We start from the raw sequence: 20,332 nt of genomic DNA on the forward strand, positions 1-20,332 counted from the left end.
TCCAAACCGGTTTCAGTTCGGGTCGGTTTTGCCAAGCCGTTTATGTAACTCCTCATATTTTGGCTATGACTATCTAGATATTCATTCATTCGTTTGGGTTGGGTTATTTAATGATGACCCAGCAAGTAAAGCCCAACGGGGCGGACTTTTCCAAATTAAGTAAACCCAAGAAGGCCAGAAGAGCAAGAAAGAGATGAATCTAAAATGTTGATAGAACTCAGAGCATTCACTATCCATTGATTCCATTCCATCAAAAAATATGTGAGTGAAGTTTTTATAATATAAAGAGTATAAAAAGTGGTTGTGAGTGGAGGAGAGAGAAAATATTACTGTTCATCTGTATATTTAAGAGGACACTGTTCACCTCTATAATTTTTTAATATATTTTGAAAGTGGTTGTGAGTAGAGGAGAGAAAAAAAGGTAATGATAGGTATAAAAAAAATATTATTTAATTGAAAATGAGAGAGAAAATATAGTGTTTTTTAATGTAATATAGGGTAAAAATATGGTGGAATGAATGTGAATGCTCTCAAAAGAATATTCATACTTTTTTGTATTAATCTGTATTAGTATGGGTAATATACTAAGAACCACACTAGAAATCTGATGCGGGTTTATTCGAGATGAACCAATCTTTAAGATAGTAGCTTTTTTAGTAGGCAAACACTTCCAAAAAATAAAGTAGAGAACAAGATATGTTTTATATCCATTTTCTTCTTCTCATTCCAATGCAAAAACATGGTATCTAAAAAAACATAATCATAAAATAACATAACGGGGCATGGAGGGTTCGTATCAAAATCATAACATGATACATAAAATATGCTCCTAGCTATATAGTAAATTAAGTATTTAAGATGATATTCACAACCATTGTTCGTAAACCTATCCTTTCATAACACCATTTTCATGAAATATTGAAGATAAAGAAAACTACTTGAGAAAACAAAAATTTTAATGTGTCCTAGTTACACAAATGTGATTATCACATACACTTGCAAACTTTTGAGTAATTCTGGAATGTGTTCCACAAATGTGATTATCACATACACTTGCAAATTTTGCATTTACCATGTACATTTCTTTACCTTATTCAAGTTTTCGTTTCATATATTTAGGGCTAGGTTGTGGACATGAGGTGAATTTCAACCTATCTTGGGAGGGTTGTAGACAATCATGCAAGGTGGTGATTTTAAAAAAACTAAGTTACATTATTTCTAGAGTAAATTACAAGTTTTGTCATTTATGTTTGTCTTAAATTTCAGACGTTGTCCTTTATCTTTAAAATCAGTGTTGTAAAAATCGCGACTAGGCGGCGACTAGTCGGCGATTAATCGCTAGTCGGCCAGTAACTGAGTAATTTTTCGTTAATCAGTCCATTAATCGCTAGTCGGGCCTAGTCGGACCTAGTCGGCCAGTCAAAAATCGGCGATTCCGGCCAGAATCCGGCAAAAATCCCCTCCCCGCTTGTGTTTCCCCCTTTTAAAACCCTGATAACACCCCCAATTCATCACTTTTCTAAATTAGGGCTCAAGATCATCCACCAAATTAGGGTTCGTCGGCCAGAATCTAGCATGGTGAACTACCATTGTGGAAGGTATTTACTATTTGAGTGTATGTTGGCTTAAATGTTAATCATCAACAAATAATCATGGTATAATTTGATTTTCCTAGGGTTTGCAGAGAGGAAGAAAATCGACACTCAAAACCGTTAATTTCCACTCATAAGAAGAAGACGAAACAGTGATGGAAGAAGACCAAGAGCAAGATAAACCTAATGATACTGGAACGAAAACAATCGATGCCACCAAATCAGACGAAAAAGCATTAGCTGATACAACCGTTTAAACCCTAGACGATGCGGGTACTGCAGAGCATGATAATAACACCACTGAAATTGATGCAATTGCAGTAGTCCCAAACGAGGATGTCAATGTCAAATCTCCAGACACAGAAGCAGCAGCAGTTGAGAAAGAACAACAGCTGGTAAATGGCGAAGAACATTATCAGGGTTTTAAAAGTGGGGGGGGGGGGCACAAATAGGGAGGGGAAATGACTGTTCTACCCTTGTGTACAATGCACGTGACATAACTTAACAGAAAATTCTAACTGGGTTTGCTCTAAAGGACAAAACGTGCAACATTTTCAAACATTAAGTACAAAATTCATCAATTTTAAAGGTAAAGGATAACCTCTGAAATTTGAGATAAACATAAAGGACAAAACTTGTAATTTTCTCTTATTTCTAGGATTAGAGTAAAATGGAACTATAATTATAATTTTAAGGGGGTAAAAATGTAACTCTTATAAAGCTAAGGGTCAATATTTTGTCACGACTAAAAAGTGGGCCATTAATCTTGGTTTAAAACTAAAGTACCTCCGTATTTTGTCCCTAAATTTACCACATTTGAATTTTGTCACTTCTCACTAATCCTGTCACCATTTTGGAATTAAGATAAAAAAATAAAATTAATTTTTAACATAAAATCAGCTACGAAATTAGTAGCAGATTTTTGGAAGTTGTTGCCAATTCTCTTGCTTGCTCATATCTTAAACTAAGTTAGCTATCCGTGTAATACACGGGTTGAAAAATTCAATTTTGATCAGCAATAATAAATTTATAAAGAACAACAAAGAATGAAACAACATTTTCATTCAACAATCAAAACGTAAAAAATATTAATTATAAGTAAAAACAATTAAAAGTATTTATAAGTCTCTGGAAATTTCCATCTGAATCGTGCACATAGAGGACGGGTCTTGGTCCCCTGGGAGAATATGAGTTAGTTCATGCAAAGATTGAATGATTGTGTTTTGATTAAAAAAAAGTAAGTATTCGATTTAAACCATGATCGAGTAAAATCTAGACCATAATTTTGTATTCAACCAGGAGAAATTACCTGAAGTTCTAATCTTTGCAAGTGTGCCCAGTTTGTGGGCATCCCATGGAGGCCCAACATAGCATAAAATTTACATATAGTCAAGATTCCAGATTCTTTTATTTCCCTTATTGCCTTTACACTTTCACAGTTTTTTGGTAACCTAGCAGCGAGGCCTAACAGAGCATTATTTATTTCTCACGACAACACCTACATTTGTATCGATAACATGTCTTAAGATCATATATTAAAATAAATTACAAGGCTACCTAAATTTAGTCCCAATGCGACTTATTGAGTAAAAATAAAAGAAATAGCAAAGAAATCACCTATTACAAAAAAAAAAAAAAAAAAAAATGGATTGAATATGCCAACAACATTCTAGAGAAAAAACAGCATAAAACAAAATGGTTTGTATTTACATTTACCTTGAAAAACATCACTCGATATTGTAGAAATGATTTGTAATTTAGAGAGAACATATTATATTGTAGATTTGCTTAGTGCACTCCCATAAATGAAAAACATATGTATATATTCAAGATAGTTGTAAATGCCATTTGATTTTCTCCATCACCCACCCTCTAATGTAACCGATTACATAACTATTTATGTATGTCTGATGATGTAACCAATTACAGTTCCTATTATAGTTTCATGTAACCGATTCTGTATGTATAATATAGCTTTGAAAACTTTAGCACATGCCAAGGAAATATGTAGCTGGATGGATTTTCTAAAAAAAAACTATTCAAACAATATATTACATCACAAAGATAAGAGCTATGCGAAGAAACAAACTATGAAACAGGTAAGTTTCGTCTCAAATAGGACAAATGGGGATCTAAACAAATGAGCGGGAAACCAATAAAAAGGATGGCTTGAGAATGTGACACATGTGCTTTAAGATGTATAGATACATAAATTTTACATAAAAGCATGACTTACTCACTCACCAGTGAAAGCGATGACATACTCGGGTGTTGCATATCCATATGTCTCCATAAGTGGTGTTGGTACATGGGTTTGATCTTCCATAGGCTCATCCTTCCCAAGCCCAAAATGAGAAAGCTTTGCATTGAGGTCCTGCAATTTATTTTCCGATCAAAAACATTTTTGACATTTTTATTAGAGACAAAAACTGTAGTCTATTTAGCTAAATTAAGTCATGGTGACTAATCGCATCAAACAAAATATTTGATGTCTTAAAATCCCAATAAATAATTCGCCTTTCGGCATCATGGAGCAAAGCAAGCCCTTTTGCAGCATCCAAAGCAATCTCATTCTTTTTTACCAGGTCAACGTAGCACATACTCCTTTTTTATCACATAAAATTTGATAAAAATGATACCGTATTGCAAATATTTCAACATTTTTGTACATGTGAAATTAGAGAGTAACCAGATTCTGTACATTATGTTTATCGAAAGTCTCAACATAATTAGCAAGTAGAACTATCTTTAATTGTATAGCATAACGAACTATAAATCTCTTTACATCCATTGGGAAAACGAAGATGAGGGAATCAAAATAAATTAAAACTACAGTTAATTTACAATAATAAGAGTCATAAACTTATAGAAGAACTGACAAAAGTTCCAGATCCAATCAGACTAAGTTGCAAGTAAGTCTTTTTGAGCACTTATAAGTTTATATTAAGCTAACCAATATGTGATCATCACCAATTGGATTGAGGTTTACAAATCTTCTCCTTAGAATGAAAATCTCACATATACATAAAAAAAGAAACAAAATGAAGAGATTGAAAAGCAAAAAAAAAACTGAATTTTACCCAGCCCTAACCGAAAACCAAACCGAACACCGTAAGTACATAACAGAACCAATAACCAATTTTGATTTGGTTTTTCGTTTAATGATTTTCTAACCATTAATCAACCAAAATGAAAACCCGGAAAGTTCAGGACTTACATCGAACACCTTGAGTGCAACTTCCTAACTATGAAAACACCCATCGTCCCATCCCAAACCCCACCAAATCAGTTACACCACCAGAAAGTTAGCCATGGCATCCACTTCTTCATCCTCATTTCCATTGGTATCTTAAAAACTCAAACCCTAAAAACAAAAAAAACACTGGACAAATTTAAAAACTCCGATCTGAAGAAACATAATGGATAATGACATATGAACTCACACTTAGTAGCCGATCAAACTAAAAGAAGATAGATTTACATAAGATGGGGGGACTGGATGAGATTTGGATGTGTGTTGCCATTAGCGTTCAACATAATAAAGAGAGAAATTAGCGTAAAATGATTGTGGCATCTTCAATATTAGGGCGTCTTCAATTTAATCTTCTGGCATCTTCAATCTTGTGCTTCTCCATGAAGATTGTGTTTAGGGGTTTTTTTTAGGAAACAGAAAAAGAGAGAAAATAACGAAAATAAAACATAAGACGTATTGTGATATGGGTCGGGTCGAAGCAAAATTGATCCAATCTATTGAGCGGGAAACTCACAAAAACAATGCCCTAAGAATTGGACACGTGTCCCACCATTAGTTTTGTTTATTATATACTAGGTTATAACCCTGTGTATTACACGGGTTAAGTAAATAAAAAATCAAATAGTTAATAACAAAGATTTAACAATTATAAAATTATATTTTTAAGAAGCTTTTGTGATATCCAAACAAAATTTTGTGTTATGTATGATCAAAACTTGTGATGTTTGTCAAGTTTATAAATATGAAAACATTTGAACCATCGATTAGAAGACAAACAGTATCATCGACTTTCTCATGAGTTTTAACGGTCATGTGAACATACATTTAATAACCCAGGTTTTATTTAAATAATAGTGGTCTTAATTTATTAGTTCTAAAAATGTTAAAATATCCAGATTAGGAATATAGCAATTAGCCAATTAGCTAAACTTATATCAAAAAATAATATTTAAATTTAAATTAGTTAGATAAGTGTAAATTATCGGCAATTATTAAATTATATAACTTTAAAATTTAAATATGTGAGTTGCATCTTAAAAGGATGGTTGTTTTTGGATAAATTTATTAGTATGATAAATGTAGTTATTATTCTTCTTGCATTTTAAACATATATTAAATTTAATAACTTAAATTAATAAATGTAGTTACTATTCTTCTTGCATTTTAAACATATATTAAATTTAATAATTTAAATTAAATAATAATTATCTGCAATTATGGAATTGAGATACAAAATTTAAATATAGGAGTTGCATCTTAAAAGGAGGGTTGTTTTTGGTTAAATTTATTATTATGATAAATGTAGTTATTATTCTTCTTTCATTTTAAACATATATTAAATTAAATAATAAATATCTACAATTAAGGAATTAAGATATAATTTCTAACCTAGTAATTAATATAAAAAAATAATATGATATTTTATGGAACTTTATCCGTAATTTCTTAAATGTTTGAAACATATTAAATTTAATAATTTAAAGTGAATAATAATTATATACAATAATGGTCTAGAATAATGACAAGTGTCCTTCTATTGATTTTTTTATTATATAGTACTAGCGGTAAGACCCGTGTGCAAACACGGGTCGTTTCTTAGAAAACCATGCATAGCCCATATTGACAGAGAGTAAAAAAAATAATTAGTGCAGACTTATAAAAGAGATATATAGGTTTATTAGAAAACCATGCATAACATATATTGACAGAGAGTAAAAAAATAATTACTGCAGACTTACAAAATTGATATAAATTAATGATCAATAGCTTTATTCAACAGCAATTCCATTATGTTGAGAGCAAACTACTTTACAAAATTACTTTAATAATAGGGTGACTTAAGATTTTGTAAAAATGTTTGTTTTTGTACTACTTTACAAATTGAACAGATATTGAGTTATTCAAAGTTCTGTTGAATACTAAATGAGATGTTGACCAAAATTGAAACAGATGTTGACCAAAAGTTAATCAGATGTTGACCAATAGTCAAACAGATGTTGACCTTAAACAGATGTTTGGTTTAATGCCACAGATCTGTTTATGGCCAAACATCTGTTTAAGTCCAAGTATCAGATATAGAAGGCCAAACATCTGTTTAAGACAAAACATCTGTTTATGACCAAACATCTGTTTAAGCACAAACATCTATTTCTTAGAAAACCATGCATAGCCCATATTGACAGAGAGTAAAAAAATAATTAGTGCAGACTTATAAAATTGATATACACTAATGGTCAATAGGTTTATTGAACAGCAATTCCATTATGTTGATAGCAAACTACTGTTGTCTATTAACTGTTAAAAACCTCTATTGCTTTTGAACAGACTTTACTAAAAAAATTTATCCATTGTCTACAACAGAACTTGCCAGATGGATAGATAGTAAACAGATATGCATGTTAGTAAACCTATGTTAAAAAGGTCAGTCAACAGAAATTATAAAGGTTGGTAAATAGATGTTAAGAGAATAATGTTATTAACAAAGAATTTAGTACTCTCATTAAAAATGAGAGCTACAAACACGAGTCGTTTCTTAGACAACCATGCATAACACATATTAATAGAACATATAGATACGTGCATAGATATTGTACCAAAACGTGTTATCTATTATAGCTAAAAGACAACTATAAACATAGATTATCGGTTAATATATCAATTACATACAATTTAACTGTTTACCCCAAAAGACAATATAAACTATTTATAGACATACATACTTCATAGAATTTGAATACAACTTAAAGTTCAACAAACATTAACTACAAAAACACAATCACCTGCCTCAAAAACTTTCAGTAAAACTAAATCAAGGAATCAGAAGATTTTAGAAATCAGCTTTCTTTATTCTCTCATCAACATTTCCCGGATTTGCCCTTTGAATTGGAGCTCAAAATCCAAAGAATCAGTATCATCTTCATCCCTATCAAGCTGAAGGTTAAAAAGATCTTGGAGGTCAACTGGATTCAGACCAAGTGCATTCTCCCTTGATATCTTTTCAACACTACCATCAGACTTCATCAAAGTCAATTCATGGGTCTGTTTGTCAGACTTCCACTTTAGTATTTTTGGGTCTGATGGGTTTCTTGGGAGAAGTTTTATTTGAGAGGAGTTTGGCGTTTGAGGCCTGCTTGCCAACTTCTGAAGTGTTTCAGCAACTTGAGCTTGTAATTTCAATGAAGCATCATCCAATCCATATCGTAACTGATTTTTGATAGACTCTTTTCTGTGCTCAGCATACCTATTTTCATCTTCCTCATCCATCAGTTGTTGTCTTTTTCTTTGGTTCAAGGCAGCAATGGATACATCTGCTGATGAGAACAGCTTTTTAGATGTAACGGTCTGCCGACGTTTCCTTATCGTTTCATCTTTGTATACTGGCTTTTTAGGAAGGGATGAATCTGTCTTTCTTCGCTCTTCTAACCTACTGTAAGCTAGATCAATAGACTGCTTAGTCCATTTTCCAATATGTCTAGCAGTCCCAACCTTAGCTGCTACAAGTTCTGCCTTCATTCTCTTATACTTCAAAGCTTCATCCACTTTAACCTTTTTGTATTGTTTCCAGTTGGGAGCAGATTTTGGCATTTGAGGATCTTTATTCATCTTTTCAATTCTATTAACTTCCTCATTAAGAGCCTCAAGGGGCCAGTCTTTGAAATCAGATCTGTAGGCTTCGTAGGGCTTGGTTTCCATGATAGTGTTCAAGAACTCATTTCTTAATGTCTTTTCTAGCTCAGCATTTGGTGACAGATTTGACATATTCTTACTCAGGTCTCTAGCAAAATCTTCCAGCTTCTTCACTTCACCAAGCCAATGTTGCATGCGAGCTGATAAATTAATGTCTCCTAGCCCTTTACATTCTTCATTTGCTTTATCTTCTGCTTGCTTGCCCTTGAGCTTCAGATATTCATAAATATTCTTTGGAGTTTCAAATCCCTGAAGAGATGGGAAGGTTCTTTTCGATGGATCATCCTCTGTGTAAAATTGAGTCATTTCATCTTGAACTGCAAGCAGTTCCAGAGGGAAAGTTACTGCCAACGGGTTGATCTTTGTTGATGAAGGTGGGACGAATGGTTTAGGTGAACTTTGAATGAACGGAGTAGCTGATCCCGGAATTGGTGCGGGTATATCTTCCTTCTCTTCTTCATACACCATGAATTTTCTCTTTCTTGTGTAAACAGATTTTGGAGAAGGAGGAGTTAGGGAAGAAAAAGGTGCCATGACTGTAAGGGTTGATTGTGATGGAAATTGAAATTGGTTAGAATCAGTGGATTGACTAACAACTGTTGAAACAACTGGTGTCTCAACCGCTATTGTCTTAACATATGCTGAAACATTTGTTGCATCACCAATTGTTTCAGTCGAGGTTAACAGTGGTGATGAGGATTTTGTATTCTGCTTTTTGACAGGTGGTTTTTGTGGTGAGAGTTTTGTTTTAGGTGTATCAGAATCTGACTTCTTAGGTTCAACAGTGGTTTTGAGTTTCGCAGCAGTGGTTGGTTTTTCTGGTGGTGATTCGTTATCTTTCTGTGATTTTCTACTATTTGAAGTTCCAATGTTGAGCACTTCATCTTCCTCTTTTGTATGCTTCCTCTTCTGTTTTCGTTCAATCTCCTTATCTGTCTGTTTGTTAACGGAATCATCAATTCCCTTTTTCTTACCAGTATCACATTTTCCAGGAGATTTTGCAGAAGTTTGCTTGGCAGCCTTTGGATTTTGTTTTGGCTGATTCCTTGGTGTTGGTTTGCCAAAGTTTTTCATGGAATCCTTTTCCCTCTTATCAGCATCATCTTCATCTTCTTTTTCAAACACAGGTGTAGGGGTAGTACCAGTTAACTTTACAATGCATTCTTTTATGCCCTTGATGTCAACCTGTGTGTCTTTGTATCTTGCTTCAACCATAACTCTAATTAGCTTCATGTGGGAATTAAGTTGAATCTCAGCCAGTTCCATTTGAGCTGCAAGAATGGATTGTACCAAATTCCAAAGCTCTTGGCATAACTGCTGATGAGAAGGTCGACTTTTGAAAGCATCCACCAACTGCTTCAATTGATCTTTCATATCAGCAACAGTTGTTTCCAAGTTAGATATCCTGTCCGTCAAATCCTGGTATTTTAATCCATCATCTAACTTAATATGATCATCTGAATTCTCACCAGAGGTGGTTGTATCTGCTTTTGAAAGAGGAGGTATCTCCAAATTTTCATTAGCAGATGCCCCTTGTTCTTGGTTCTAGGGACTTCCCTCTGCATTAGTAGTTACCTTAGTGATCTCACCCGTGGTTAACTTGAACTCACCAGTGGATACCTTGATAGACTCAGCAGTGGTTGCCTTCAAGGGAGTCTGACTGATGAAACTACTGTCCAAATGTAAATCAGTGGATTTGACATTTGTAGTAGCTGCGCTCCACTTGAAATACCATCAAGAATTTGCTGAAATTCAAGAGGTGTAGCCTCCTCAACTATTTCTGGGTTAGGTAATTGAAAAGGTTCAGACATAGCTATTGTTGAAGTTAAACTCTCAGTAAACTGTTCGTGAGAGGGATTGTTATCACTCTGAATGTCAATAGCTTGAAGCAGTGTTACAAACTTTGGTGGAATGGAAGATGAAGGGATTGCTGTCGAAAGAGACATTGCCGCGGGAGAAGGGCTTTTAAGTATACTCTCATATGAGGGTATGATTGTAACGCCTCGTATTTTCATATTTTTATATTTTTATAAATTTTAGAAAATTCAAGTTCGTTTTCTATTTTTATAAAATCAGATCGAAAAAAACGGAATAAAAACGTCAAACGACGCATTTTTTAGGCGCTTTTAACGCAATCGACAACGAACGTGTCAAAACTGACTTCCAACATACATTTTACGTATTTTCAACTCTAAATAAAAATTTACGAGATATTATGAAGTTTGGGTGCGAAAACGGGCTCTTAGGAATTAACTGGCCACTTATAACACGTAAAGTGGGTTTGTGAGCCTTGGGCCCAAACCCAAAGACCACTAACTAAACCTAGTATTGGAAGGAAGTGACAACCCTAATTCTCATTCTGTTACAGTAGCCGCACATTGCAAGATTGCTCCCTCTCGTCTCTGTCTCTTCGTCTGCACTTTTATTACAAAAAAAAAGAAACCTCACAACACAGACAAACACCCTCATTACTCTCCTGTCCCTCCCATCGTTCATGTTCATGTTCCGGCGACCGGAATAACCGGCGACTGTCCGCGTAGTTCTCTGACAACAGCCGCACCCCCAGCTGATGGTAACCGTTTCTCACACACACCCCCATCTCGAAGAACAGGAGAGAGAGTGAAACAGAGTGAGAAGGAAAGGGAAGCACGGCAGCGGCGCCGCCGCTCACGACGGCGACAGTGGAGGCGACAGTGGTGGTTGAGGCTCCTCCGACGAGTTGCTCAAGTTCCGATGAAGATTGATTATGGTAATGGAGACCGACGACAGTGATGATGATGAAGTTCTGGTTCGGGTTGGGCACCGTCAACTGGTCAGCGATTCAAGAATGGTTCAGATCTGGTTCGAATTCCGGGTCACGTTACGCTTGGTTCCGTCAACAGCAGGTGGTTCCGTTCCAGTTCGAATCTCGGTTCAGGCTCTGAGATGATGACTGGAGAAACCGCGGCGGTTCTTTTACGTGTTCGGTATACCTTTCTTAACCCGTTGATCTCTTGTTTAATCCTTTGTCGATAACCCTTTTTTTTACGCTAATTATAACCCAGATACAACTGAAATACTGGGTATCGTATAACATTTTAACTTGTGTTAAAATGAGGAAGATGGTCGATGGGTTATGATTCAAATAAATAAAGAACTTTAAATCTGCAACATAACATAATGGGTTGTTCAACAGGTTTGTCAAAAAGAAGGAAAACAATAACAGTGGTCTACAACAGATTGTGAAATGATTTAATTCACTTCATCCATTTAAGCTTTTAAATCCTACGAGAATACATACTCATGTGCTAAAAAAAAAAATAAACAAATAAACTTTATAATTGTAATATGATATTATATACTTATATATTTTAATGAAAATAAGATTACTTATTTCAATATTTAATAACTCATGCTATTATGCATACTATGCTATGAGATGACAATTTTTTTTTTTTGGTATAAAATGAATTGGTATTTCTTAATATAAAGATCATTCACCAACTGAAACTAAACGAACATTTAACTGCTAGAAAATATGGATTTTAGTAGCATAATTGTTTTAAATCAATTTTGTAGACAATAATCGCTTTGTTCGTTCTCTTGGATTTTCTCAACCTTTACTTGTGCGATAATTCAAAGGATTCTCATACGCAACCAATGTGAGCATACTCGATCCCTTTTTACGCTCTATTACCTTTGGGATGCAATACATGTACTTAAAAATCATTTATACAACTTACGTGTCATACTTGTAGTCTTATGTGTTTACTTGTAACCTTACGTGTTATACTTGCAAATCATATGTGTTATAAAATTGTAGATCGCGTGAAATGTTTACATTAATCTAGTATATTAGTTACGCATGCGAAGTTGATTAAAATGCTTTCTTATCTATATTTATATCCAAAACTTGTATGCTCGCCAATGCTTTTTGTATTGAACTATGCTTTAACATGTATTGCAGGTTGACGATTTAAAGAAAGATGCCCGGAATCTAGTAGGATTTGCCTAGAAACGAATTTAAACTTTAATGCTTATTATATTGTATTTTACTTCCAAACTTGATGGATTTGGTATCTAAATCATGTACTACATTACATAAATGAAATGAAGGTTTATTATTTGACTATTTGTTATAAATGATTTAAACTTGTTGTATATTATTTCAAGTGATGTAAAAAAAAAAAAAAAAATGAATACTTGTCATCAATAGCGTTATGAAGCCTCTAGCAATCTACACACTTCGTCTCATCCCGATGTTTCCGCCATCGGTTGGGGTGTGACAGATTGGTATCAGAGCCATAACTATAGGGAATTAGGAAAATTGCTATGCTTTTGACCTAGTCTATAGTTTAGGTACCTATACTTGACCATTCTTGTTTCATGCTTTTAAGACACTCAAATTCTTCCTACTTTGCTTCTTTCTATTTTTTTTCGTCATAATTAAACGATTCGTTCATCCTAAGGCATTATACGCAAATTACACGCTAAGGACTTGAAGACGCTCATATTCCACAATCCAAACGACTCATCAAAATAGGGGTGAATCCCGCCTTTGGTGACGAATTTCAATATATCCATCATGTTATTTTGCACGAAATTTACCACCAAGTCAGGAGTGACATCCCTATCTTGATGGAAATTTCCACTTCATATTCTCGTGGATCCCTGTTGACGACTCAAGATCATATCTGGTTTCGTTCAATAAACCACATTATGGGGACGAAATTGTCAAGCTAGGATTGATATCCACACCTTGATGACTGGTTCCATTCTTCGATTTTCAATCTCGTCAAAGTTTCGTATTTTCGATCGAATTAGGGACATGTATTAACCAGAAGGGTAAAATACCGCTACTCGCCTGGCGACGAGAGTATTTTACCTATTAGGCCAAAGCATGTCTCTGTAATTCGAAAGGACTTACGGGTCACTTTGAAATAGTCGAAGTTTCTAAACCCGAAACGTTCCAATATTTTATCAAACCCCTCTTTTATGCTATCTCGATCTCTATGTGATTTAATACTTGTTATCTCGTTCATTTCAAAACCAATGTTATACTAAAATCGATTTATCATCCAACCATTCAATACATACATACTAATAGTTATACTTGGTTCGGGATTACTGGGTGATTCTTATGTGATAAACTTGTCATTAACTTTGATCAAAGCCACAACTTAACATGTATAGCGCTTGTGTAGCGCTATAGGAGTAGCGCCCGCCCGTATTCTTGAGGTCATGTTAAGACATTTTGCGGTACACGATGGATTGACAATTAGTCATTAACTTTGATCAAAGCCACAACTTAACATGTATAGCGCTTGTGTAGCGCTATAGGAGTAGCGCCCGCCCGTATTCTTGAGGTCATGTTAAGACATTTTGCGGTACACGATGGATTGACCTGTTTATTCGCATGCCAGTAATGCGTTAATCTTGATTAACTAAAGTATGTCGTGTGGATTGTTCAATGATTTTTTTACATATGCTAATGCTAGTTATACTTGATTCGGGATTTCTGGAACATTCTTATGTGATAAACCTGTTATTAACTTCGCAAGAAGCCACACCTTAACATGTATAGCGCTTGTGTAGCGCTATAGGAGTAGCGCACCGCCCATATTCTAGTGGTCATGTTAAGTTAACAACATTACACCCTTTTTGTTGCGACGATGAGGGGTAGTCAACATTGCGGTACACGATGGCTTGACATGTTTACTCACATGCCAGTAATACGTTAATCTTGGTTAACTAAGTATATCATGTGGTTGTTCAAAGATTTCACTCCTACTCTATACTCTCTCATACTTAAACACAATCATGCTTACATACCTAAATCTTTATACGTTATCACACACACATTCATACTCGTAATACGATAATGTACCCTGACCCATACACTACTAGTACAAACTATGCGGATCATGCACATACCAAAATAATCGCGGATGCATACGTGATTATATTGGTAGATGCATGAAAACCATATTAGGTTCTATTGTGTATCATAACACGAGTCGCGAAACGGACGTAACATGATATGAACATGGTGGATACGCCACTGTTACTTCCTATATATAAGTGTTCCTACCATATTACCAAACTTTCGTAAAAATGTGTCATGAGAAATTCGGTGTTTCCTCATACCTCATTGAATGCAAACTTTGATCACAAACCACCAATTTCTCGGTAATACCCAGAACACACTTCGAAGATGCCATCTTTCCCCAAGGTCTTTCTCTCGAATAAATTTCGGGACGAAATTTCCTAAAGTAGGGGAGACTGTAACGCCTCGTATTTTCATATTTTTATATTTTTATAAATTTTAGAAAATTCAAGTTCGTTTTCTATTTTTATAAAATCAGATCGAAAAAAACGGAATAAAAACGTCAAACGACGCATTTTTTAGGCGCTTTTAACGCAATCGACAACGAACGTGTCAAAACTGACTTCCAACATACATTTTACGTATTTTCAACTCTAAATAAAAATTTACGAGATATTATGAAGTTTGGGTGCGAAAACGGGCTCTTAGGAATTAACTGGCCACTTATAACACGTAAAGTGGGTTTGTGAGCCTTGGGCCCAAACCCAAAGACCACTAACTAAACCTAGTATTGGAAGGAAGTGACAACCCTAATTCTCATTCTGTTACAGTAGCCGCACATTGCAAGATTGCTCCCTCTCGTCTCTGTCTCTTCGTCTGCACTTTTATTACAAAAAAAAAGAAACCTCACAACACAGACAAACACCCTCATTACTCTCCTGTCCCTCCCATCGTTCATGTTCATGTTCCGGCGACCGGAATAACCGGCGACTGTCCGCGTAGTTCTCTGACAACAGCCGCACCCCCAGCTGATGGTAACCGTTTCTCACACACACCCCCATCTCGAAGAACAGGAGAGAGAGTGAAACAGAGTGAGAAGGAAAGGGAAGCACGGCAGCGGCGCCGCCGCTCACGACGGCGACAGTGGAGGCGACAGTGGTGGTTGAGGCTCCTCCGACGAGTTGCTCAAGTTCCGATGAAGATTGATTATGGTAATGGAGACCGACGACAGTGATGATGATGAAGTTCTGGTTCGGGTTGGGCACCGTCAACTGGTCAGCGATTCAAGAATGGTTCAGATCTGGTTCGAATTCCGGGTCACGTTACGCTTGGTTCCGTCAACAGCAGGTGGTTCCGTTCCAGTTCGAATCTCGGTTCAGGCTCTGAGATGATGACTGGAGAAACCGCGGCGGTTCTTTTACGTGTTCGGTATACCTTTCTTAACCCGTTGATCTCTTGTTTAATCCTTTGTCGATAACCCTTTTTTTTACGCTAATTATAACCCAGATACAACTGAAATACTGGGTATCGTATAACATTTTAACTTGTGTTAAAATGAGGAAGATGGTCGATGGGTTATGATTCAAATAAATAAAGAACTTTAAATCTGCAACATAACATAATGGGTTGTTCAACAGGTTTGTCAAAAAGAAGGAAAACAATAACAGTGGTCTACAACAGATTGTGAAATGATTTAATTCACTTCATCCATTTAAGCTTTTAAATCCTACGAGAATACATACTCATGTGCTAAAAAAAAAAATAAACAAATAAACTTTATAATTGTAATATGATATTATATACTTATATATTTTAATGAAAATAAGATTACTTATTTCAATATTTAATAACTCATGCTATTATGCATACTATGCTATGAGATGACAATTTTTTTTTTTGGTATAAAATGAATTGGTATTTCTTAATATAAAGATCATTCACCAACTGAAACTAAACGAACATTTAACTGCTAGAAAATATGGATTTTAGTAGCATAATTGTTTTAAATCAATTTTGTAGACAATAATCGCTTTGTTCGTTCTCTTGGATTTTCTCAACCTTTACTTGTGCGATAATTCAAAGGATTCTCATACGCAACCAATGTGAGCATACTCGATCCCTTTTTACGCTCTATTACCTTTGGGATGCAATACATGTACTTAAAAATCATTTATACAACTTACGTGTCATACTTGTAGTCTTATGTGTTTACTTGTAACCTTACGTGTTATACTTGCAAATCATATGTGTTATAAAATTGTAGATCGCGTGAAATGTTTACATTAATCTAGTATATTAGTTACGCATGCGAAGTTGATTAAAATGCTTTCTTATCTATATTTATATCCAAAACTTGTATGCTCGCCAATGCTTTTTGTATTGAACTATGCTTTAACATGTATTGCAGGTTGACGATTTAAAGAAAGATGCCCGGAATCTAGTAGGATTTGCCTAGAAACGAATTTAAACTTTAATGCTTATTATATTGTATTTTACTTCCAAACTTGATGGATTTGGTATCTAAATCATGTACTACATTACATAAATGAAATGAAGGTTTATTATTTGACTATTTGTTATAAATGATTTAAACTTGTTGTATATTATTTCAAGTGATGTAAAAAAAAAAAAAAAATGAATACTTGTCATCAATAGCGTTATGAAGCCTCTAGCAATCTACACACTTCGTCTCATCCCGATGTTTCCGCCATCGGTTGGGGTGTGACAATGATATCATATTGTGGTGTCCCTGTGAATACAACATGTTCCTTTTGTGAGGAATCATGAGGAGTTTGGTTTATGGGTTGAGATCTTTCCACATGTTGTGAGGAAGTAGCAACAGTGGTTTGTAGTGACATCTGTGTTGTCACAGGGTTAACCTCTGGGATCTCATCATCCAGAAGACCCGTTTTGCTGGTTTCGATGGGCTTTTTGGATTTTGTTTTGGTCTTTTTGATTTTTGTTGGTGGGGGTTTCACAGCAGTGGTTGTAGTGCTGTGATCACCAAGAGCAGTGGCCGGCTCAAGAATAGATGTTTGAGGAGCAGTTGTAGACTCATCTAAAATTTCCTCATTCCCCTTTGCTTCAGTTTTGAAAACATCTGACTCTTTAGCCATAAGGCGAGTAAAAGTTAGACTATTCATTTTAATAGCTTCACCTTTTTCAAAAGCCTTTTGAGAAACACGTTTTTGCAGGTAGTAGCTTAATAGTCTAGGAAACATAAGAAAACCAGCAGTTTTCGCCTTTTCAATAGCAGCAGCTTTCCCCTTTTTAATAACAGCAGTTTTGCCCTTTTTAATAGCAGCGATTTTGCCCTCTTTAAAGTTATTTAAATTTGCAACCAAATCAGCAAACAGTGCTTGGGAGTAGTTAAAATCAGTATTTGTCAAAATTGCATACCCCAATGACTGAATTTTCAAAGGTATTTCATTAAAAGAAGTAGTTTTATTTGAGAGACAGATTAAGAGAGCATGAAACAGAAATTTCATCGGCGGTGAAAAATTACCTTTAAACATAGTTGCCTTTTTCAACTCTCCATCATATCCCCTCCCCTTCAAGTATGTTTGAATCTCATTTTTCGGCAAAGAGGTCTTACCTGCCAAGTCGTATACCTCAAATGTAGTTGATATGGTACTGGGGGTAATAGCAACCGATTCACCTCCGACTTTTGAAGTTATACTTACAGCCACATTGTTTTGTTCTTCAATATTCGCATTAGCCCAAAAATCACGAAGCGTCTCTTGGAAAATGGGTGCGTCGGCGGTAAGAATGACCTTATATTTTGATGATGTAAGAATATCAATCATCGAATGATATAGAGTATTGTTCTCGGTTTTCTCAAAAATAGCAGCGTAATTATGCGATTTTTTCATCACCAAAGTCATGATCGGAATTGAAAGTTGCGAGAGGTTGACGAAGAAGTGTTGAAGAAGAAGGTGGAAACCTTACTGCTGAATTTTAAACTCCAAACGAAAGTAATACCTCTGTTTGGGGATGAAACAGCGGTTTATAAAGTGAAAAGGTGAATGCTGACGTGTTAGAAGTTAGAAAGATCTGATGGCTAACATCTGTCCACGTCACAACCTCTGCTCTGATAATGGTTGACAGTTGTTGCAAAAACCACTGTTGGCCAGCAACAGATGTTAAGAGAACAGACAATTCACAATACCCTTCAACAATATTTGGAAACCACTGTTGGGCAACAACAAATCTTATACAACAATAGTAACTTAGCAGTCCTTTCAACATACTTTTAATATAAATGAATAAATTGATATTAAATATCAACAGCCATTTAATGCAAAACATTTAAATAATAAATTTTTATGTGAAAACTATAAAATTAAATATCAAGAAACTGAAAGGACAAGTTTTAAACCTCTGCCATAAAGAAATATAAAAAAAAATATCTTCATTTAAAGACCAACAATAATCTACATGGCAAACAATGGTAAATCAACAGTTGAGCAATAACAGATGTTCAGAAATGTTGAGCAGTGGTAAATCAACAGCAGTAAAAAACCTCGTCATTTAAAGACGTTGAGCAATAACAAATGTTCAGAATTCTATTGTGTTAATCATTGACAATTCTTTGTAAACTACTGTTGGGAATAACAGATGTTCACACCAGTAGCAACTGTGAGATGCAATAACAGTTGACCAATAACAGCTGTTCAACACTGTTGAGCAGTGGTAAATCAACAGCGGTAAAAACATCTCATTTAAAAACGTTGAGCAATAACAGATGTTCAGAACTTCTATAAAGTTAATCATTGACAATTCTTTCGAAACTGCTGTTGGAAATAACAGATGTTCGCACCAGAGAGCAAATGTCACTTGCAATAACAGTTGACCAATAACAGCTGTTCAGCACTGTTGAGCAGCGGTAAATCAACAGTGGTAAAAACGTCTTCATTTAAAGACGTTGAGCAATAACAGATGTTCAGAACTTCTATAAAGTTAATCATTGACAATCCTTTAGAAACCGCTAATGAGAATAACGGATGTCGCCAACAGTAGCAACTCAACAGTCGTTACAAAAAACAGGAATTATGAGAACAGACAATACCTTTAAACATGTTGATAAATCTTTTGTTAAACAGATGCTGACAACAATAGCAACTCAACATTTACAATAGCAGATATCAACACTAACAACTGTTGATGCTCAAATCAGTAAAAAGAACATGCTCTACAGAGATCAACAATTACATTAAGAACTGAAAAACGAAATATAATAATCTTCAGCTCTTGAACAGTAGTCCTATCCTCATATACTTGATCCTCAACTTCCTTGAAAAAGCAATACTTTAAATCATAAGAGACCTACAGAAGGATATGATGACATTTTTAACTTGTATATTTCTTCAACTCCGATGTAAAAGAAGGATATAATGGTAGTAAAACGTGATGAAAAGCTTCTGCACTGTTTTTGAATTCCGAAGTGCAGAAAGACATCACCAAAACAGCTCTTCAGCTCCTCAATTCTTGAACAGTAGCCCTATCTTCATGTAAAAGAAGGATATCATAATCGTAGTAAAATGTTAAATATCAATAAACCGAAAGAACAAAAATAAAATTAGAAAAAAACAGATTCTCATAATTACCATTAAGTTCTTCATTTATCATAAAGAAGTACTCCACTTTCTGCACTTCAGACTTCAAAAAGAGTACAGAAGAACTTCCCACTGCTCGCTCGGAAAAAAAAATAAGCTGAAATATATCAACACCTTAAAATAAATATTATCAACATAATCAACAGTTTAAAAGAATCCACAAACCTAAAATAACCCGCAAAGCCAAGGTCAAAGGCGAGTGTGTGAAACAGAGCTACCATGAAACAACGATGTTGGAACAATGATACTGGAACAATGACACTGGAACAAAGAACTGTATCTGAAGATTAACCGGCTCAATCATGAGAGTTATGCATTTGAGTAAGAGAGATATGATTGAAATTTGAATGTGGAGCCAAATTCATATGTAGATATGAGC

At 34.9% G+C, this 20,332-nt stretch overlaps 3 long non-coding RNA genes across 3 annotated transcripts; 2 read left to right on the top strand and 1 right to left on the bottom strand.

Annotated features, from left to right (window-relative positions):
• Positions 1 to 2,611: 2,611 nt before the first annotated feature.
• LOC110921997 lies at positions 2,612 to 5,237 on the bottom strand. Its single transcript, XR_002582757.2, has 5 exons — positions 5,036 to 5,237; positions 4,810 to 4,956; positions 3,837 to 3,966; positions 2,902 to 3,090; positions 2,612 to 2,769 (listed from the first exon to the last, which is right to left on the bottom strand). It is a non-coding gene; the product is annotated as an uncharacterized LOC110921997 (long non-coding RNA).
• Positions 5,238 to 10,819: 5,582 nt separating this feature from the next.
• On the top strand, positions 10,820 to 12,643 carry LOC110924559. The gene is made up of 3 exons (XR_002584350.2): positions 10,820 to 11,498; positions 12,091 to 12,173; positions 12,479 to 12,643. It is a non-coding gene; the product is annotated as an uncharacterized LOC110924559 (long non-coding RNA).
• A 1,190-nt stretch (positions 12,644 to 13,833) lies between these two features.
• Positions 13,834 to 16,910, top strand: LOC110924580. The gene is made up of 3 exons (XR_002584352.2): positions 13,834 to 15,766; positions 16,358 to 16,440; positions 16,746 to 16,910. It is a non-coding gene; the product is annotated as an uncharacterized LOC110924580 (long non-coding RNA).
• Positions 16,911 to 20,332: the final 3,422 nt, after the last annotated feature.

Source organism: Helianthus annuus, chromosome 17 (assembly GCF_002127325.2).
Source record: "Helianthus annuus cultivar XRQ/B chromosome 17, HanXRQr2.0-SUNRISE, whole genome shotgun sequence".
NCBI classification, from domain to species: domain Eukaryota; kingdom Viridiplantae; phylum Streptophyta; class Magnoliopsida; order Asterales; family Asteraceae; genus Helianthus; species Helianthus annuus.